We start from the raw sequence: 20,000 nt of genomic DNA, 5'->3' as shown, positions 1-20,000 counted from the left end.
AACAGGGTATTTTTGTATGCATGTATGTATGTATGTATGTATATATGTATTCATTCTCCATACTAACTTAAGGTGACTTAATGCAATAAAATGTTCATTGGGGATTCTTTCTGGTTAAGCATCCAAATGCACCTGGAACAACCAATGCAGGGTTCCAAGTAACTATAATAGTGATATATCTATAGGAAATAAATAATTTTTTAACTTGCATTTATCATAATTTCTCCTACATTTGCTCTGTACAAGGGCTGCTAAAAAAGTTCCTGGCTTTAAGGGTATCACAAAAGGATTTGTTGGAAGCCCAACCTTCTGATTTCTTTTACAGGGCTTAGGAAAACTGCAGGACCACTACAATAAGTGTGTGAATCTGAGAGGAGAATATGTTGAATAAAATAACAATTAACTGCTGATCCTCCTGTATTTTCTTTTACCCAAAGTCAGGAACTTTTCAGCACTTGCTTTGTATTTCATAATTAGTAATACAACTAAGTATAGTAGTTGCTTAACCAGTGTACTAGTAGCAGACTGGACTATGATTATCTACATGGAGCTTTACACTTAACAGTAGCACCCATACCACTGTTTGTATACAAAAAATGTACTACACATACATACATACATACATACATACATACAAACATACATACATACATACATGCATACATACATACACACATACATACATACATACATACATTTAAGTGTATATGTACATGTCTAAACATGTAACTACTTGCATGAGAATACCTACATAAAACAAAACATACAAATCTGCACATGCAGGAGTGGCTGTGTAGTAAGTAACATGCTTACCAGCCACATGGTTCTGGGTTCAGTCCCACTGCATGGCACCTTGCGCAAATGTCTTCTACTATAACCTCGGGTCGACCAAAGCCTTGTGAGTGGATTTGGTAGACGGAAACTGAAAAGAATCTTGTCGTATATATGTATATGTATATATGTTTGTGTGTCTGTGTCTGTGTTTGGCTCTGATGAAAGTAGCATTAATTTTCTTAGGTCATTCAATTTGCCACAGTTGAGCAATAGACCAATTGAGTAAACTTAGTAATGTACCTATAGTGATTACTGGAAACACCTGTAAGCTAAATTTGCTCAAATAAAGGAATTATATGTAATGACCAATATTTTTAACTTGTTTCTTTTATATCTATCTATCTATCTGTCTGTCTGTCTGTCTGTCTGTCTGTCTGTCTGATTATCTATCTATCTATCTATCTTTTTTTCTGCGATCATTTTTTCTGTGATCGAAAACCTAGCCCCCCTATTTTTTCTCTCCAAAAAGAAAAGCTCTAATTTGTAATTTGTCCCCTCTGTGTTCATCCCTAAATGGCTAATAAAGAGACATCTCTCTCTCTCTATCTCTCTCTCTCTCTCTCTCTCTCTCTATCTATCTATATCTATATCTATCTATCTATCTATCTATCTATCTATCTATCTATCTATCTATCTATCTATCTGTATATAATACCATACCTTGACATTGTCTGGACTGGCAATCTATTTATTTGTCTATTGGTGTTTTGTCTGAGCTAATCTGGTTGTCATCTAACTGGGATTGTTAAAGTTATGATTTCATTTTGGTCTACTGTTTCACACGGTTACATGATTTATGGTAGGCACAGTGTTCAAATCCTTTGACAATGTTACAAGTTTTTCCTCTCTACTTCTATATCAGACATATCTGTTGCACAGAGACCAGCTAAACATAGAAGCATAAAAAGAGAACGAGAGGGGTAGAGAGGGAAAGAGTGTAAGACAAGGAAGAAGAGGAAGAAGGAAGAAATTATGACATAGAAGTGAGCAATATAAATGTCGTTGTATTCAAAACCACATCAATTTCTTTCTTTTTTAATGATTCCGTATGCAATTCATCTGTGTAGCTTTCTTTGTTAATCAAAATGGAATTAAAACAGCTGCTTATTCCAAAGACTCAGCATTGCAATATTTTCCCCACTTCTTTCAAAAACCATACAAAAATATACAACTTTAAAAATAAAGAAAACAGTACTTAAAAAGCAGACGATATTCTGGAAAAATCAAAATATTTTGGTTCTCTGCTATATTTTATTGTAATTTTTGTATAATATTTATAATCTTATGTATTTTTTTTGCATTTTTTTTTAATAGGTTTTCTTTATTGGTTTAGTCACTGTTTTTGGAAATGTGGTAGGGTTTCCTTTTTTTTTTGTTTTCTTTTTAATTCATTTTCTTTGTGGTTGCCATACCTTTTTACTTCTTTATCTGTCATTTCTCTCTTTCTCTGTCACAGTATGTGCGTATGTATGTGTGTGTCTTTTATTCTCATTCTTCTCTTATTGTCTTTTTCAGTCTAATTCTTCTACACAATTCTCCCATCCTTGACTTCCTGTTTCTCTCTTTCCCCCCTCTCTCTCTCTCTCTCTCTCTTTTATTTCTCTTATAACTATAATTTTCCCCTCTCTCTTAAGCCATAACTCATTTTTCTCTTTTTCCCTCCCCCCTTCCTTCCATCTCTCTCTCTCTCTCTCTCTTTTCTCTCTCTCTCTCTTACTCTTCATTTCTTTTTGAGTTTCTCTTTTGTTGTCTGTCATACTATTCCTACACTGATTTAGTCCACTTTCTCCTTCCACCCCACTCTCTCCTCTCTCTCTCTCTTTCTCTCTCTTTGAATTTGGCTTTTGTTGGCTATCCTTTTCTACTCACACTGTCCTCATACTTGTTCCACATTTTCTCTCTCTTCTCTTTCTTTCTCTCTCTCTTTCTCTCTCTCTTTTTCTGGGTTTTTATCTTTTGTTGTCTGTTCCTTTTTAGTACCCACACCTTCCCCCCTACTAACTTGTTCCACATTCTTTCTCTACCTCCTCTCTCTCTCTCTCTCTCTCTCTCTCTCTCTCTCTCTTTCTCATGTTTATTCCTTAGCAATCTTCTTTCCACCATCTTATCTCCCTATGTTCCACTCTTTTTCTTTCTTGACCTCGTTTACTATTCTCTCACCCTATCACTATTTTCTCATCTCTCTCTCTCTCTCTCTCTCTCTCTCTCTCTCTCTCTCTCTCTTTCCCTCTCTCCCTCTCTTGCTCACTCACTCGCATATGCTCTATTTTTCTCTTTTCTCTATATCTCATTAATGTCAAGTCTAATCAAAGACACAGAATTGTATTTTAACTTCGTTAACGATTTTACTTTAAACTCTTTTACTTTCCTTTTTGATTTTTTCTTTTGTTTTTTGGTTTTGTTTTGTTGTTGTTTTTTGCTTTCTTTTTACAAAAATTTACTTTGTCATTCGATTGCAATTTCTTTATTCACTCAACTCTTCTCTCAACATTCCTTTTCTGTCTTTTGGTCTAATCATCTCTCTCCCGCAGAGAAAAAGATAGAGATGAAAAGAGAGAGAGAGAGAGAGAGAGACAGATAGAGAAAGATATAGATAGATAGAGATAGATAGAGAGAGAGAGAGAGAAAGAGAGAGAGATAGCGCAAGAGAGGAGAGAATGCGAGAGAGGCGGACAGAAAGACAGGCAGATACACACACATACGCACATGTTTTACAAACACATCTTAGTTCATCTAAAAATGAACCATTCTACATAAAAGTGCTCAATAAATGATTGAAGGTGAATTTCAAAATAAATGTATCTGCCTTGCTATCTATCTATCTATCTATCTATCTTTGCCTCTCTACTCTCACTTTCCTTTTCAAGTGATACTTGAAAAAGTTGATGAGAGATTGACCAGAGAGTTAAGTGTTTGTCTCCAATCCTTTCAAACAAACACTTTCCTCTCTGGTCAATCTCCCATCAACTTTTTCATGTATCACTTAAAAAGGAAAGTGAGAGTAGAGGGGCAAGTTTTGTCTAGCGAATGTTTCAAAAAAAGATGGGTGAATGTAGCAAGGATGGCACGTATGAATGATGAAGCCACCTTGAGCATAATCCTATGAACCCGGAAAATTTAAAACAGAGGGTTACCAACTTGCAAATAAATGTGGTAACATGTAACATAATTGACTGAGGTTACCGTGATCTTTTCCGTAGGCTTTTCTTCCCACAGATAAACCTTATCTGCTTCCCCCTTTACACTTTACACCATGGCACTGTGATACATGATCCCTATTGATCGTTTTTTTCCCTTTTTTTTTCCTTTTTTTTTCTTCTTTCCCTTTTATGATCCCTTTTGATCGAAAACCTAACCCACCTTTTTTTTTTCCTCTCCCCCAAAAAGAAAAGCTCTACTTTGTAATCTATCCTGTCTGTGAGCAGCCCTGTGTGGCTAATAAAGAAACATATCTATCTATCTATCTATCTATCTATCTATCTATCTATCTATCTATCTTTCTATTGGTCTATCTGTCTGTCTGTCTGTCCATGTTCTTCTCTATGTATCTATCTTCATCGTCAAAATAGTTTAGTATCCACTCTTCATGCTGCCATGGGTTAAACAGTTTGACTGGAACTAGTAAGCTGGAGAGCTGTACCAGGCTCCAATCTGGTTTGGCATGGTTTCTACAGCTGGATATCCAACCATTCCAAGAGTGTTGTGAATGCCTTTTACATGTCACCAGCCACAGGTTCCTTTTATGTGTCACCAATACTGGCCACGACTATGATTTCACTTGGCTTGACGTGTCTTCTCAAGCATAGTAAATCCTGAAAGGTCTCTATTACTTGTCATTGATTCTGTGATCTGTCTGTCTGTCTGTTTGCCTGTCTGCCTATTCATCTTTCTATCTTATTACTTACTTGCAAATAAATGTGTTAACATGTGACATTAATGACCGTGACCGTGACCGTGACCGTGGTCTTTTCTTTCATTTCTGTGATACACGATCCCTATTGATCATTTTTTTTCTTTTCTTTTTTCTTTTCTTCTTTTTTTTCTCCTTTCTACAATCCCTTTTGATCGAAAACCTACCCCACTCCTTTTTGTTTTCTCCCCAAAAAGAAAAGCTTTGCTTTGTAATTTGTCCTGTCTGTGTCCAGCCCTGTGTGGCTTACAAAGAAACATATTTTATCTAAACATTTATTTTCATACAAACACACACACGCACCCACACACACTCACACACACACACACATGCACACATGCACACACACACACACATACATACATACATACACATACACTAACATATCTATCTACCTACATAACTCTCTATTGTTAAGTTAGTTCAGCGCCAACATATTTAATACAGAGTTTATGAGAAAAAGGTCTCTCAAATATACATACAGCATGGTGGGAAAAAATATCCATGAATATGTTAATCATTGACTAATATCATTTTAATTCTTTCAATAAGTACAAGATCCAAACACAAACATTCCTCAGTGAAGAACAGCCTTGTAGAAGAAGTGCTAAAATACTAACAATAACTCTGAGCACCTTTTCAAACTCCACCTGTCTAAAACCCGTGGACATGTTTACAAAGTTAGAAAACAGCACAGCTCCCATGACTTTCGGAAACATTTTTGCATGCTAAGAGTTTGCTGAAGCATGGAACAAACTGCCGGCATCAGTTGTTAGTTGTCGGAGCACTGCATCCTTCAAAACTTCCATGCTTCCTGAGATTCGCCAACACTACACCTGATTTTCTCCCCTCCATACACACACAAGCATGTATCTGACTCATACACTGTTCGCTTCCTAGACATTTGTACATTACTGCATATGCTTTATATGCACTTTTGACAAGTTGTGGTGCACCTGATCACTGTATACAATAATTTCATTATTATTATTATAAAATCATTTTAAAGTAGCTATACTCAAAAGAACATTTGCATTAGTTTCTTACTTCACCTGACTGTATATCTATCTGGTTGTCAGTATATCTATCTGTCTGTTTGTTTACCTCAGTGATTCTCAACCAGGGTCCATATGGGGGTCCACGCAACAAAATAATAAATTGGGGATCCACAATGATATTTTAAGAGCCTTTGAAAGAATTTTGCTTTAGATGTATGTATATGTCTCTAATGCAAGAAACAGGTAAGTTTTTTCTTTTTGTCTCTAACATGTTGCGTAGTTCAATCTACACAAGTTGATATGTGAGAAACAACATAGGAATTCTGAAAGAAGTTTCTATAAAACTAGTTTTTAAAAATTGAATGGCTATGGATGGAAGGTCCACCAGAATAAAATAGTAATCAAAGGGGTCCCTGGTTTATCTAATTGTTTATCTGTACCCATGATGTAAAAATTTGGGCAACAAATTGGCAGGATCTATAGAGCAAAGGATAGAATGCCTTGTGGGATTTGTCCTGATTCAGATTACTCTTTCACTCTCTTTCTCTCTCTCTTTCCCTCTCTCTCTCTCTCACACACACCTTCTCCCTCTATCTCCCCTAGTCTTGCAGGCACATGGGTGCTGGTGACATGTATAAGCAACCATGCTGGTACCATGTAAAAACATCAAATACACTCTGTTATGTGGTTTGTATTAGGGAGGGCATCCAGCCATAGGGAACCATGCCAAAACAAATGAATGGAGCCTGAGCAGCCTTCAAGCTAGTCAATTCCTGTCAAACTGTGAAACCCATGCCAGCATAGAGAACAGACATTAAAAGATGGTGATGATGATGATGACGATGATGATTTCTCTGTCAAATGTAATCTTTATTCACATTGTTTTGAAATTAATCTTGAATTATCTCATAGCTTTGATATTTCAATGATGTGAGTGTTTACTTTTAGAATGACATTGTAGGGTAGATGTGAAAGGTCGGATCTGACCCGTTTGAAAATAAAATAGGTAGAATATTTTGGCCAGATTATGGCTGGCTTAAATGTTAAAGGGTTAAATTTCATTGAGGTCAAACTTGCCTTTCGTCCCTGTGCTGTCCATAAAAAATGTAACAGTCCAGTGTTGGAATCGATTCCCATTCTCTATCCTTCACTCTGCCTCTCTCTGGGAGAAATCATCAGTGGTTAGACATGGAGAAGGAAGGGTTCACCAGGTATAACTCAAGCCATCAAGACTTAGGGCAAGGTATGCATATTTTTCTGTCTTTACATCAACTTCTATCCTTCACTTTCACTACTTCATACAAGCAGAAACAGAATCCTTTATAAGTGGTTGCTCAACTTGCTAGAAATAGCAGCCTAGTCTCCTTCAGCTTAAATAAGAAAACCATGTATTAGATCATGTTGTCCTACAAAGCCCTAGAAACATGGTTTGATCAGACCTGGGATGCCTTTGATCATTGCTGTTCTAGTACATATAACAGCCTTGCTAGCTCGTCATTATCATAATAATAATAATAATAATAATAATAATAATAATAATAATAATAATAATAATAATTGTGTACAGTGCTCAGGTGCACTACAACTCATCTAAAGTGTATATATAATCAGGTGTAGTTTTGGTGGATTTCAGAAAGCATGAGGGCCTTAAAGGATGCAGTGTCATGGCAGTCAACAACTGATGCAGGCAGTTTATTCCATGCTTCAGCAACTCTGAGCGTGAAAAAATGTTTCTGAAAGTCATGGGAGCTGTGTTGTTTTCTGACTTTGTAGGCATGTCCACGTGTGTTAGACACATGGAGATCAAAAAGGTGTTCAGTGTTGTTGTTGGTGAGGTGGTTGATAACTTTGTGGGTGTCTATTTTTAATGTCTATTTAATGTCTATTTTCCATTCTGGCATGAGTTGGACAGTTTGAAAGGCACTGGCTAGTCAGACAGCTGCACCAGGCTCTAGTTATCTGTTTTAGCAGAGTTTCTACAGCTGGATGCCCTTCCTAACCCTTCATAATGCCAATGACTTTACAGAGTACACTGGGTGCTTTTAACCAGCAACAGGTTCTTTTTACATGACACCAGCATGTCCTCTTGCAAAATTTATTAACATGGCCAGAATGTTTTACAGCTCCCATCTATTTATAGGCCTCATCCAGACATTTGATGCCTTACATGAACATTAACAATCCTAGTATTTAACCAATCCTTTATTTTGTCAATCTTGGAAACACATAAAATAAGCTTGACCTCAGTGAAATTTGAACTCACTCAGAAGGTATACACTGTAAACAATTTGTTTGATGCTCTAACAACAATTCTACCCATCCATTCACTCTTGCTTAATCTCCATCTCTATTTCTAATTCCTTCATCATTCACAGTTCTTCTTTCTGCCTCACCATTTTCCATTCTTTCCAAACTCTTTTCTCTATACATCATTATACCCCTCAATATCTTAATTATGGCCTTCCTTGACTCTCTTTCATTCGTCTTCCAATCCTTACACATTTCTATATTTCTTCCTCCTTTCCTTTACGCTATGGACATCTTTCTCAGTCTGTCTCTTTCCTCTGACTAAATCTTATACAATCTCATTCATCCTTACCATTGTTGAGTCTTTCTGTTTCCAACCCCACTCTCTCTTCAATCCACTCTACTTTATTGTATTTCTCTCCTTCCACTTTCTTGTTCTTCCTCTCTATCTCTGTCTTTCCTCTTCTCATCTTTCTTCTCCAACTCTATGAACTTTTGTTCTCTCTTTTTCCCTCTCCTCTTCTCGTTTTCAAGATTATTCTACCATTTCACAACTTGATTGCAGTTCTGATCTCATTATCAGCAATAAAGGAAGTTAAGTTTTGAAAATGGAATGCACACAACATCAAAATTAATCGAGAGGTGAAGCAAATCATAAATACACGCACTCACATGTGCATATACGCACACAAGCACTTGCTTGCAATTACAGACATGTATACACATACCTACAGATAATAATAAATTACACACACACACATGTATACATCTGTCTTACTCTTTTTCTCTCTCCATCCATTCATCCATCTATCTATCTATCTATCTATCTATCTATCTATGTATCTATCTGTCTATCTATCTATCTATCTATCTATCTATCTATCTATCTATCTATCTATCTATCTATCTATCTGTCTATCTATCTATCTATCTATCAATGTATCTGCCTGCCTCTAGGTAGCTGTCTCTATCTCACTTTCTCCTTATATATATATAAGCAAGAGAGAGAGAGAGAGAGAGAGAGAGAGAGGCCAAATGAGAGAGAAAGAGAATGAAAGAGAGAGAGAGCAAGTGAAAATGTGTATGTGTGCGTGTGTGTGTGTGAGAGAGAGAGAGAGAAAGAGAATGAGTAAAATGAATATGATTAAGAAGTAAAAAAATAGATAAATAAATGGAGGGAAGGATTGGCAAGACAATACTGAGAGAAGGAGGGGTAATTAAAGAAATCAAGGAATTGATTAACTAGATTAAAGGGATTGAGAAAAAAGAGAGAGAAAGGCAGAAGCAACAGGAGTAAGGGAGAAAGAAAGGAAATGAAATTAAGGATGATTAAAGGGACCAAGGAAAATGATTAAAGATAGAGAGAATGAGACAAAAAAAGGAGAGAGAAAGACAGAGAGATTTGGGGGATTAAAGGAATCGAGAGAAGAGATATAAATATTGAGAGAGAGAGAGAAAGAGAGAGAGAAAGAGAGAGAGAGAGATCAAAGTGGTTAAAAGGGCTGTGAGAAGTGATAGAAGGGATATAAAGGGAGATGGATCTGATTAATGGAATTAAGGGAAGGAAAAGAAAGATTAAGGTAATTAAAGGGATATTGAGAAAAAAGGAGACAAAGTAAAAGAGATGGGGGCAGGTTAAACGAAGTGAGAAACAAGAGGTAGGCAGATAGAAGGATAGACAGAGAGAGAAATAGGTAAATAGATAGATAGATAGGTAGATAGATAGATAGATAGGTAGATAGATAGATAGATAGATAGATAGATAGATAGATAGATAGATAGGGAAACAGACCAAGAGACAGTGAGGTGGAAGTGAAAGGTTGAATTGATGAAGGAAAGGAAGTAATGTCCCTAAAACAGGATAATTGGTGAAAATACATGATAATACCACAAGAAGAGAATAGGAATGTTAAAAGAGAAAGAAATACTGTAAGATCTGAGAAAGTCTTTAGAAGTGTCCAGAAAGTAAACGGAATACCAAATTTCGATAGAAGGAAATCATTTCAACCTCACTATTCTTATCAGAATTGTGGAGTAAGTTCTCGGTTAATTGACCATCATCCTTTTTAAAACCATAGATAGACAAGAACAGTTTGTACTTCAGTGCAAATGAATTAACTTGTTACTACTGATGATGATGATGATGATGATGGAGGGGGTGATGATGGTGATGAAGATGATGATGAAAATGATAATAATGATGATGATAACAATGATGGTGATGATAATGATGATGAGGATGATGATGAAGATGATGGTGATGATAATGATGATGATGATGATGATGATGATATGATGATGATGATGATGATGATGGTGGTGATGGTGATGATGGTGATGATGATGGTGATGGTGATGATGATGATGATGATGATATGATGATGATGAGGATGATGATGATAATAGTGTTGATGATGATGGTCTTGATCATGGAGATGATGATGGAGACAAAGAGTGATGATGGTAATGATGCTGATGATGGTGATAATAAATGAGATGATGATGATGATAACAGTGATGATGAGGATGATGAAGACAAGGTTAATGATAATGATGATAGTGGTGGGGATGAAAATAGTGATGCCAGTGATGGCAACTTCTTGGTGATAATGGTGGTTATGACAATCATGACTGAGATTGTGACAATGGTGCTGACAGAGTTGATGGTGATGATGATGATGATGATGATAGTGATGGCAATAATGTTGATAATGAAGTTTGTTTTGATGGTGGTAGTGGCAATGATGATGATGATGATGAGATGATGGCGATGATGATGATGCCAACAACTATGGTAGCAGTGACAACAACAATAATAATGATGACAATGGCGATGGTGGTGGTGATGGTGTTGGTGGGGAAGGTGATAGAGCTAATAGTAGTGATAATGATGGTGGTAATGATGATGATGATGCTGATAATGTGTAATGTGTGTGTTTTTGTATGAGTGAGTGTATGTGTGTGACTTGCTGTGTACTGTATGTGGTATTTTAATGGAAACTTTTTCATCATACAGCAAAGAGTTAAAATGTTTACATATAACAGTATTGATATACAAGTACATAGACACACACAAAAAAATGTTTCCCCCATCCTCCTCAGAAACAAAAACATATTATTTTGTACTGGAATATAACATTCGAACATAATGTTCTGTTGTACTGCTTGTTCTTGGGCATGCTATAAATTATAAATGAAATGGTAAACATTTGTGTTTATGAATGGGGGCGAGAAAAACTAGTTTTTACTTTGCCCTGAAAGTCTTTTTGTTTTATGTTATTGCCCTTATTCATCTCTTGTTTTGTGTCTTTCACACTTTGTTCAGTGCACGATTTGTGGTTTGTATTTTGTATTTTGTATTTCATTGATTGTTTTTGGTTTCTTTTTTTTTAGGGCTGATGGGAAAAGGGAAGGGAACTTAAACAAAGGACAACATTTGAACTTACAAATACAATGGGATTGATCTCAATACTGTAAGGGCTTTGATATAGCTGTCACTACTAATCATAATTGTTGTTGACTCTGTCACTGCCATCATTGAGGATGTCAGTGGCATTGGCGACAGCGTCATCATCATCATCATCATCATCATCTTTCAATGTTCCTTTTCCATGCTGGCATGGGTTGGATGGTCTGACCAGAGCTAGCAGAGAGCTGGGGAGCTGCACCAGGTTCCAGGCTTGGTTTCTACTGCTGAATGCCCTTCCTAATGCCAACCACTTTACAGTGGAGGTACATGGCCTAGTGGTTAGAGCAGCGTACTCGCGGTCGAGGGATCGCGGGTTCGAATCTCAGACCGGGTGATGTGTGTGTTTATGAGTGAAACACCTAAGCTCCACGTGGCTCCGGCAGAAGGTAATGGCAAAACTTCTGGTGACTCTTTCGCCACAACTTTCTCTCACTCTTTCCTCTTGCATCTTGCAGCTCACCTGCAACGGACTGGCGTCCTGTCCAGGTGGGGAACCTATACGCCAAGACACCGGGAAACCGGCCCTTATGAGCCAGGCATGGCTCGAGAAGGAACAAACAAACCACTTTACAGAATGTGCTGGGTGCATTTTACATGGCACGAGCACAAGTTCTGGCACGAGGGATTTTACATGGACTGGCACAGGTGCTTTTTACATGGATCAGCATGGGTGCTTTTTTTTTACTTACATACTCCTTCATCACTTTCTTTTTTTTTTTTTTGCTTCAGTCATTGGGCTGTTGGTAGTAACATACCGAAGGGGTTTTGGTCAGTCATAATCACCCACGTACTAATTTTAAAGTCTGGTATGATTCATACCAGGGCCATCACTAAGCCCCTGTAACCCCTGTGGTCGCAGGGGGCCTACATGGTTGAGGGGCCCCGTGTAAAGATCAAAGTATGTAGATGAGTCATCTATTTACTTTGGTTAAGATGTTGAATAAGAATTGAACTATGTTAACTGAAAATTTAAAAAAATAAAATGGTAATACATTGTACCTGCAAAAGTTCTTGTAAAAATATTGCATTGTACCATGAACGTCCCTACCTAAATATGTTCTTTAGGATAACGTGAAATATTGAACTTCAGATAGAATAAAGTAAAATATAGCTATGAATAAAAGGTACATAGATTATGAATTTTGATTGAAGGGATGGGGCCTCAAAACACATACCTGATTCATACATGCTCTATTTGTTAAACTCCTAAGTTACAGGATATAAAAGTAAGACACTGTGTTTTTTCAAAAAGGCATTAACATAAAAATAAACACACAAACAGAAAATACAAACATATACACACGTGTGTGCAAACCTCTTCTAACAATACTTCTTTGTTATTCTCTTTGTGCTTCTTCTCTCTTCTCTCTCTCTCTCTCTCTCTCTCTCTCTCTCTCTATATATATATATATATATATATATATAAATTATTTTTTTATCTTGTTTCAATCATTGAAATTTCAGATATCTTTAGTGAGGTTCATTCTGTTGCAATAATCAAACTGGTCCTGAAAGTCAGTATGTCACTATTTCAGTGTGGTGGTCTTTATTGTACTCTTCCCCCCAGCACTTTCCTACATCCTCTTTCCACCTGTCTGTGAGGTCCAGCCAAGCAAAAGAAGGGGATGAGCACTGCCCATGCTTCTTAGATTCAGCCATAACAAAATAACAGAGAGAATGAATGCTCAACACTGCATTCAGTGGGTAAATGTTCTTTATATGTGAATTGGCAATGTTACCAATGGTTTCATGTGGAGAAGATTTCCACAATTATTCAAGCATTCCACTCGAGAATGTTGGTAATTGCATTCATTTTGGATGAAACTATGTGAGATTACTTGACTTTATTTTGTGTGTGTGTGCACATGTGCACATGTGAGTCCCCTTGTCTTAACTTCACATGTTAAATCCCCATCATCATCATCATCATTATTATTATTATTACCTCTGCCTTAATGAAGGTAGAGGTATTATTTTCAGTCATGTTTCTTTGTTTGTTTGTCTGTGGACAAAATACCTCAAGAACCACTGGATGGATTCAGATGAAACTTTTGGGGAAGTTTGGCCTTGTAATTGGTACAAACTGATTAGATTTTGGGATTAATCCAGTACTGGACAAAGATTCTGGATTATTTTTCCTGTTTTTTTTACTTAATTCTTGAGAGCGGTTGGGTTCAATTTTAGTATTCTCGTTTGTGAGAGCAATCGAGTTTATTTCAGATATTCTCATTTTAAAAATCATTGGCTAATCATTGAGAAGATGTTGGGTTTGCACTCACTGAGTGCTCTTCTATTATTATTATTATTATTATTATTATTATTATTATTATTATTATTATTGTTATTATTATTATTAATCATTATAAATATGTTCTGGTTGGTTGGCTCCTGTTTTTGTTTGGACATTTTAATTTGTCATTCATTCTAATATATTTCACATTATGCATAAAAAAATGCATGAAATCACATGCATTTTCACATACATACACACACATGCATATATACATGCATGCATACATACATACAATTTTACTTCCGAAGAAGTGTGTTCATTCCTACTAATCTTGGTAATTCTTCCATTACTCCTAATTTAAGCAGGTCATCAGTTGACGTGTCCAGTCAAGGGAATATTTATGAGATGAATAATTTTATAAATTACAAATAAATAAATAAATGACATTAACAAGTGAAAAAATAAGCCCAAAATTCTTTGCTGGCCTATTTATAATGAAGTTTTAGTTTTACATTGTGCAATATATAATATATATATATATCTTTCTCTTTCTCTTTTATATATATATATTTATATATATAAAGTATGTTTTTAAGAATACTTCACAATATATGGACTGTATTAAGAAATGCTCATTTAGGAAATCAGTACAAATTTGAAAGCATAATTTAAAACACACAACGAAATAAATATACATATAAATTTATAAATCAGAGAACAAAATTACATGTAAAAGTCGTATGTGGAAACTATGGATCATGTATGTTGGGTTTGGGTACCAAATAGAGGAGTGACAAACAGAGAGATAAAAATTTGAGGTAAGGGCTTCCAAAAGGAACTGTTTGAATCAAATAAGAATAAGAGAGGAGAATGGTATCAAATATTGGTGGTAGTGTCATCAATTACATCATTTTCCCAGAAAGAGCTTTGGTCTTGAGCCTATATCTAGAATTAGTACTAATCTTTAGGGTCTTGGTTTGGCAGCAGACATATTTGAAATGGCACTTTGTGAACTACCAATTTTTTTTTTTTTTCCTGTTCTTCACATTCAGTCGAGACTTTATGAATCTGGAATTATCATTTTGCAATGTTAGAAAAAATTTCAAATAACATAAAATATTTAGCCAGTACAGTTATTGACAGAAAATCTCAAACAGGACACACTGTGTGAAACCTTGTATGGAATATATTGAATCTAAGAGCCACATACACCTCTGCCAGGTAAGAACATCACTTATAAAACTTCATCTATTTTATTAAAACAAAACAAAAAAACAAAAAATATATATATATATATAAAAAAACACTAGCCAAAAGCTTTCATAAGACTTCTTTAATTATTGTATTTCTTGTGGAATATACAAAGAAGAGAACAATAGAAGTCTGTTACTTTTGGTTTCCCAGTTACATTTGTAAGGATGTCTGCTCTCCAGTCATATCTCTGGTGTTAGTTACTCTCTTTTTCTTCTTTTTCCTCCTCTTTTTTCCTTTTCGTCTTCCTCCATCTCTTCTTTTCCCCTTCTTAGTTTTCCTCCTTTTCTACTCTTTCCTCCTTTTCTTCTTCTTGTTTTTGCAATAGAATATACTAGTTTTTTTTACTTTATGTATGTATGTATGTATGTTGTATGTATGTATGTATGTATGTATGTATGTATGTATGTATGTATGTATGTATGTATCTATCTATCTATCTATCTATCTATCTATCTATCTATCTATCTATCTATCTATCTATCTATCTATCTATCTATCTATCTATTTATTTATCTATTTTTGTAAAGCACAGAATTTTCTCGAACAAAGAACAAAAGATCACACCATCTACAACAGTCAAGTCTGGACATTGACCATCTACTAACACTGCTATCTCTGCAACAAGTCGACAAGAGAGAGAGAGAATGAGTTTTTCTCATAATTGCTTGATTTCCTACAAATAGTAAATAAATCTCCCTAAAATCTCACCAGTACTGTCTTAAGCTTAAATAAAAATAATGGTTAGATTCACACTGGATGATGTTGCCACAGATAAGAAGGAACAGTCACAACTAGGCTTGAATGTCTTTGATTATGGGCCTCATCAATTATGGTTAACTTTGGGGGAGGGTTGAAGAGGGTTAAACAATAACTATCCCCAGCAGTACCACCACAACCATCATCACCATGACCACCACCATCACAGTTGTTTCTACCATTTCTACTATTTTCACTATACATACCATCAATACCATCATAATTAGTCAATCCTATCACCATCACAATCAACAACATTATACCTGAGCTAATGAGGGAGCCTCTATGTGGTTGCATGGCATGCCAGAAATAGCAGTGAAATTTCTTTCAAATCACAGTCATATTGTTTTCTTTTTTTTAAATAGATACAGTGGACAATGTAGTCCTGGATACTCTTAAAACTACAGGATGGTCATCTTTGGAATGTCTATGATCATCATACTGCTTGATGAGTGCTTGTTTAGAGGTAAGAAGCTTGCTTCCAAACCACATGGTTGTAGGTTCAGTTTCACTGTGTTGTACTTGCAAATGGATTTGGTAAATGGAAACTGAAAGAAGCCCATTGTATATACAAGTGTGTGTGTGTGTGTGTGAATGTGTGTTTCTGTGCATCTTTGTATTGACATGATGACAAACAAGCAGCATTATCACAGAAGTGATGTTGCTTGTAGCCAGTCTTTCATGAAAAACATGTCTGGCCATGAAGAAATACTACTTTGCTAGGAAACAGGTGAGGGTTGGTGACAGAAAGAGCATCCAGTCACAGAAAATCTGCTTCAGCAAATTTCATCTGACCCATACAAACATAGTAAAATGGATGATGATGCTACCGTTGCCAACACCACCAATGCCATAGATGCCGATGCCACCAACGGCACTGATGCTGATGCCACCATCGCCAATGCTGATGTCACTGATGCAGATGCTGATGCCACCAATGCTGTTGATGCCACCGACCTCAAGGCCACTGACACTGATGCCACCCATGCCAACATCACCAATGCTGATGCCATCAATGCTGATGCCACTGACGCCACCAACACCACCAACACCACTGATGTCACCGATGCCAATGCCACTGATGCCAATGCCACTGATGCCGATGCTACCAACACCAATGCCACTAGTGCATTGACACCAATGCCATTAATGCCACCGATGCTGCCAAAGCTGCCAACCTTGACACTGACAATGATGACGATGACATTGTTGAGTAATTCTTAGACAGAAATAAACTCTCTTCCCACATAGGCAACTAACTTAAGATTTTGGCAAGGAAGGAAATAGCTGGTTTTCCAAACCTGATACATGACTGACATTTCTTTTATCCATCCCACCTCTCCAAGAAGAATGGAAATCAAAAACTTGAATTTGTTGAGATTTGAACTCTTAATGGAAAAGATCATAAATATATATTACTTGAAATTTTGTTTGGTGCTTTAACTATTCTACCAATCCACCCCACAGAAGCATCGTCTACCATTTCTATTACAGACTTTCATCGATAGATCAACGGACAGGAATAAAACTTTGGTAAAGTCATGAAAACTAAGATTAAATGAAACCTGCTTCGAATGTACAAGGAATCAAACATTTAACCAATTAAACTACATTGATTTATTGGTGCTTCTTCTTGGAGCGAGGACAGAATCTACGAGTTTAATTTGTACATCAAGATAGTAATGTCTCTCTTTCCAGCAGCTGGGTTTTATTCTGACATGTCAATAGAAAATTGTGTGAGATGAGATGCTGAGAGTTAAACAAAAATTTATAATAATGGCTGCAGTTATGGCTCTGTGTTCAAAAAGTTTACTTCGCAGCTGTGTGTTTTGAGGTTCCATCCCACTCTACCGGACCTTTAGCCAAGTGTCTTCTACATTAGCCTCAAACTGGTCAATATCATGTAAGTAAAACTGGTTGATGGAAACTGTGAGGAAACCCAGTCTGTCAGTGTATGTATATATTATATTTGACCGCTAACTCAAAAAGATTTTTTATTTTCACCCTGTCTTTATTCTCTCCCTGTTTATTTCCTCATGTTCCTTACTGTTGAAGAGCATAGGCTCAAAACATAAAAGATTTTTCACCTTCCCAAGCGTCAAATTAATACACCTGCTTGTTGTTTATACACCAGTCTTCATCTTTTGTTTTTCTGGAAATTTCAACTATATATAATCATCATCACTATCATTTAATGACCGTTTTCCATGCTGGTGTGGGTCGGACAGTTTGACTGAGAAATGGTAAACTGGGGAGCTGCACTAGGTTCCATAGGTAATGGCTACCATATGCTATCATATAACTGGAATTCTCCTTTTACTATTTATAGATGTGGAAATCTGTTAGTATCTGCAGAATTCATAGAAAAAATTCTATAATACAGCAAGATGGAATGAACAAGCTTTAATCCAAATATATATATGTTTGTATGTGTGTGTGTGTGTGTACATATACATACATACACACACAAACATATATATATAGTAAATTCAAATAAACAGACAATAATAATTGTATTAGCTTGATGATTGGTAAAAGGAGAGAATTTAATGTTTTGAGCATACATATATATATATATAAATATATATATATATTCACATATGGTTGGCGTTAGGAAGGGCATCCAGCTGTAGAAACATTGCCAGATTAGACTGGAGCCTGGTGCAGCCTTCTGGCTTCCCAGAACCCCGGTCGAACCGTCCAACCCATGCTAGCATGGAGAACGGACGTTAAACGATGATGATGATGATGATGATATATATATATATATATATATATATATATTATATATATATATATATATATATATAGATATATATATATATACACACACACATATATATACATGCACATACACATATATACATACATACATGCATACATGAATACATAACACCTTCCCTCCTCCTATTTAATTTTTATTGTCATTTTCTCTTCTGCTGATAGCAGAGCATGATTTGACAGAGAGTTTGGCTTCTATTTCTGGCAAAAGGGCTTCATGGTTCAGTATTATAAAAGAAAATATGCCTATTCTCTATAAGAAGGTGAGATGTGATTTTAAGGAAATTTGACTGTTATTTCTAGCAGACTTAACAACCCCATAAAGACTTGCATGCTGACATGTTAAGATAGCAGCCTTTTGTGAATTTAATAATGAAACAGGTATCTGGATTTTAATTAATCAAAGAAATAGAAATTAAAGGAAAAAGTAATTTAAAAAAAGGGAAACTAAGGATGGCGTGGGTGTATAATCACTCGTAAGATCCATTAGAAAATGCTTCCACCACCACTACCACCATGACCACCACCATCGACATCAACATCAAAGAGAGAATCTCCAAATGGTTACTCGAAGAGAGAGAAATAGTACCCAAATCTCTCTAATCACACATAGCTTAGTGTCTTAAAGCAAACAATGGTGTTCCTTGATATAGAAAAGAACAGAATTGTCAAGTTTGACTTGAATGATTTCCACTGAGGTCCTGCTTGACCAGATATGACCTTGCATTAACAACAACATTAACATCATCACTGTCATCATCATCATCATCATCATCATCATCATCATGGTTATCAACATTATCATCATCATCAGCAGCAGCAGCAGCAGCAACAGCACCACCACCACCACCACCACCACCACCACCACCAACACCACAACCACCAGTGTCATAATCATCACCATTGTTATTATCACCACCATCATCATCATCATCATCATCAAAATTGTCATCATCACCATCATATCATCATCACCATCATCATTGTCATCGTCATCGTCATCACCACTATCACCACCACCACAACCACCACCACTATCATCATCACCACTATCACCACCACCACCACCGCTGCCGCCGCCGCCGCCACCACCACCACCACCATCATCATCATTAGCACCAGCATAATATCTCAGCAGTTATTTTAAACCTCTGTTGAATTCTCCATTGTGAGCTTTTTATTTCAAAGATGTTGCAGTGCATTAAATCACCATCATCATCAGCATAATCATTGTTTTAACATTTACTTTTCCAGGCTCACACAAGTCGGATGGAATTTGTTAAGGTAGATTTTCCCACAGCCAGATACTCTTCCTGTTGCCAACCATCACCTATTTCTCAATAAGGTAACATTACCCATGGTCAGACACATTTTCTCAGAAAATTGGAAATGAAAGACTTTGGTAATGCTCATTTACTACCATGATGCAATATCAAGGCTAGAAGACACTAACACACACACACACACATGCACACACACACACACACACCACACACACACATATATGCAGGCATGGCT

At 36.3% G+C, this 20,000-nt stretch overlaps 1 protein-coding gene across 1 annotated transcript in view; it reads right to left on the bottom strand.

Moving 5' to 3' along the window:
* Nucleotides 1-20,000, bottom strand: part of LOC115210886 (beta-1,4-N-acetylgalactosaminyltransferase bre-4) — a 969,826-nt gene that overhangs the window by 791,713 nt on the left and 158,113 nt on the right. The gene's annotated exons all lie outside the window — the stretch shown is intronic.

The sequence above is a fragment of the Octopus sinensis genome, linkage group LG4 (assembly GCF_006345805.1).
Source record: "Octopus sinensis linkage group LG4, ASM634580v1, whole genome shotgun sequence".
Taxonomy (NCBI): Eukaryota; Metazoa; Mollusca; class Cephalopoda; order Octopoda; family Octopodidae; genus Octopus; species Octopus sinensis.
The sequence above is the reverse complement of the archived record's forward strand: the minus strand, read 5'-3'. Positions and strand labels throughout refer to the sequence as shown.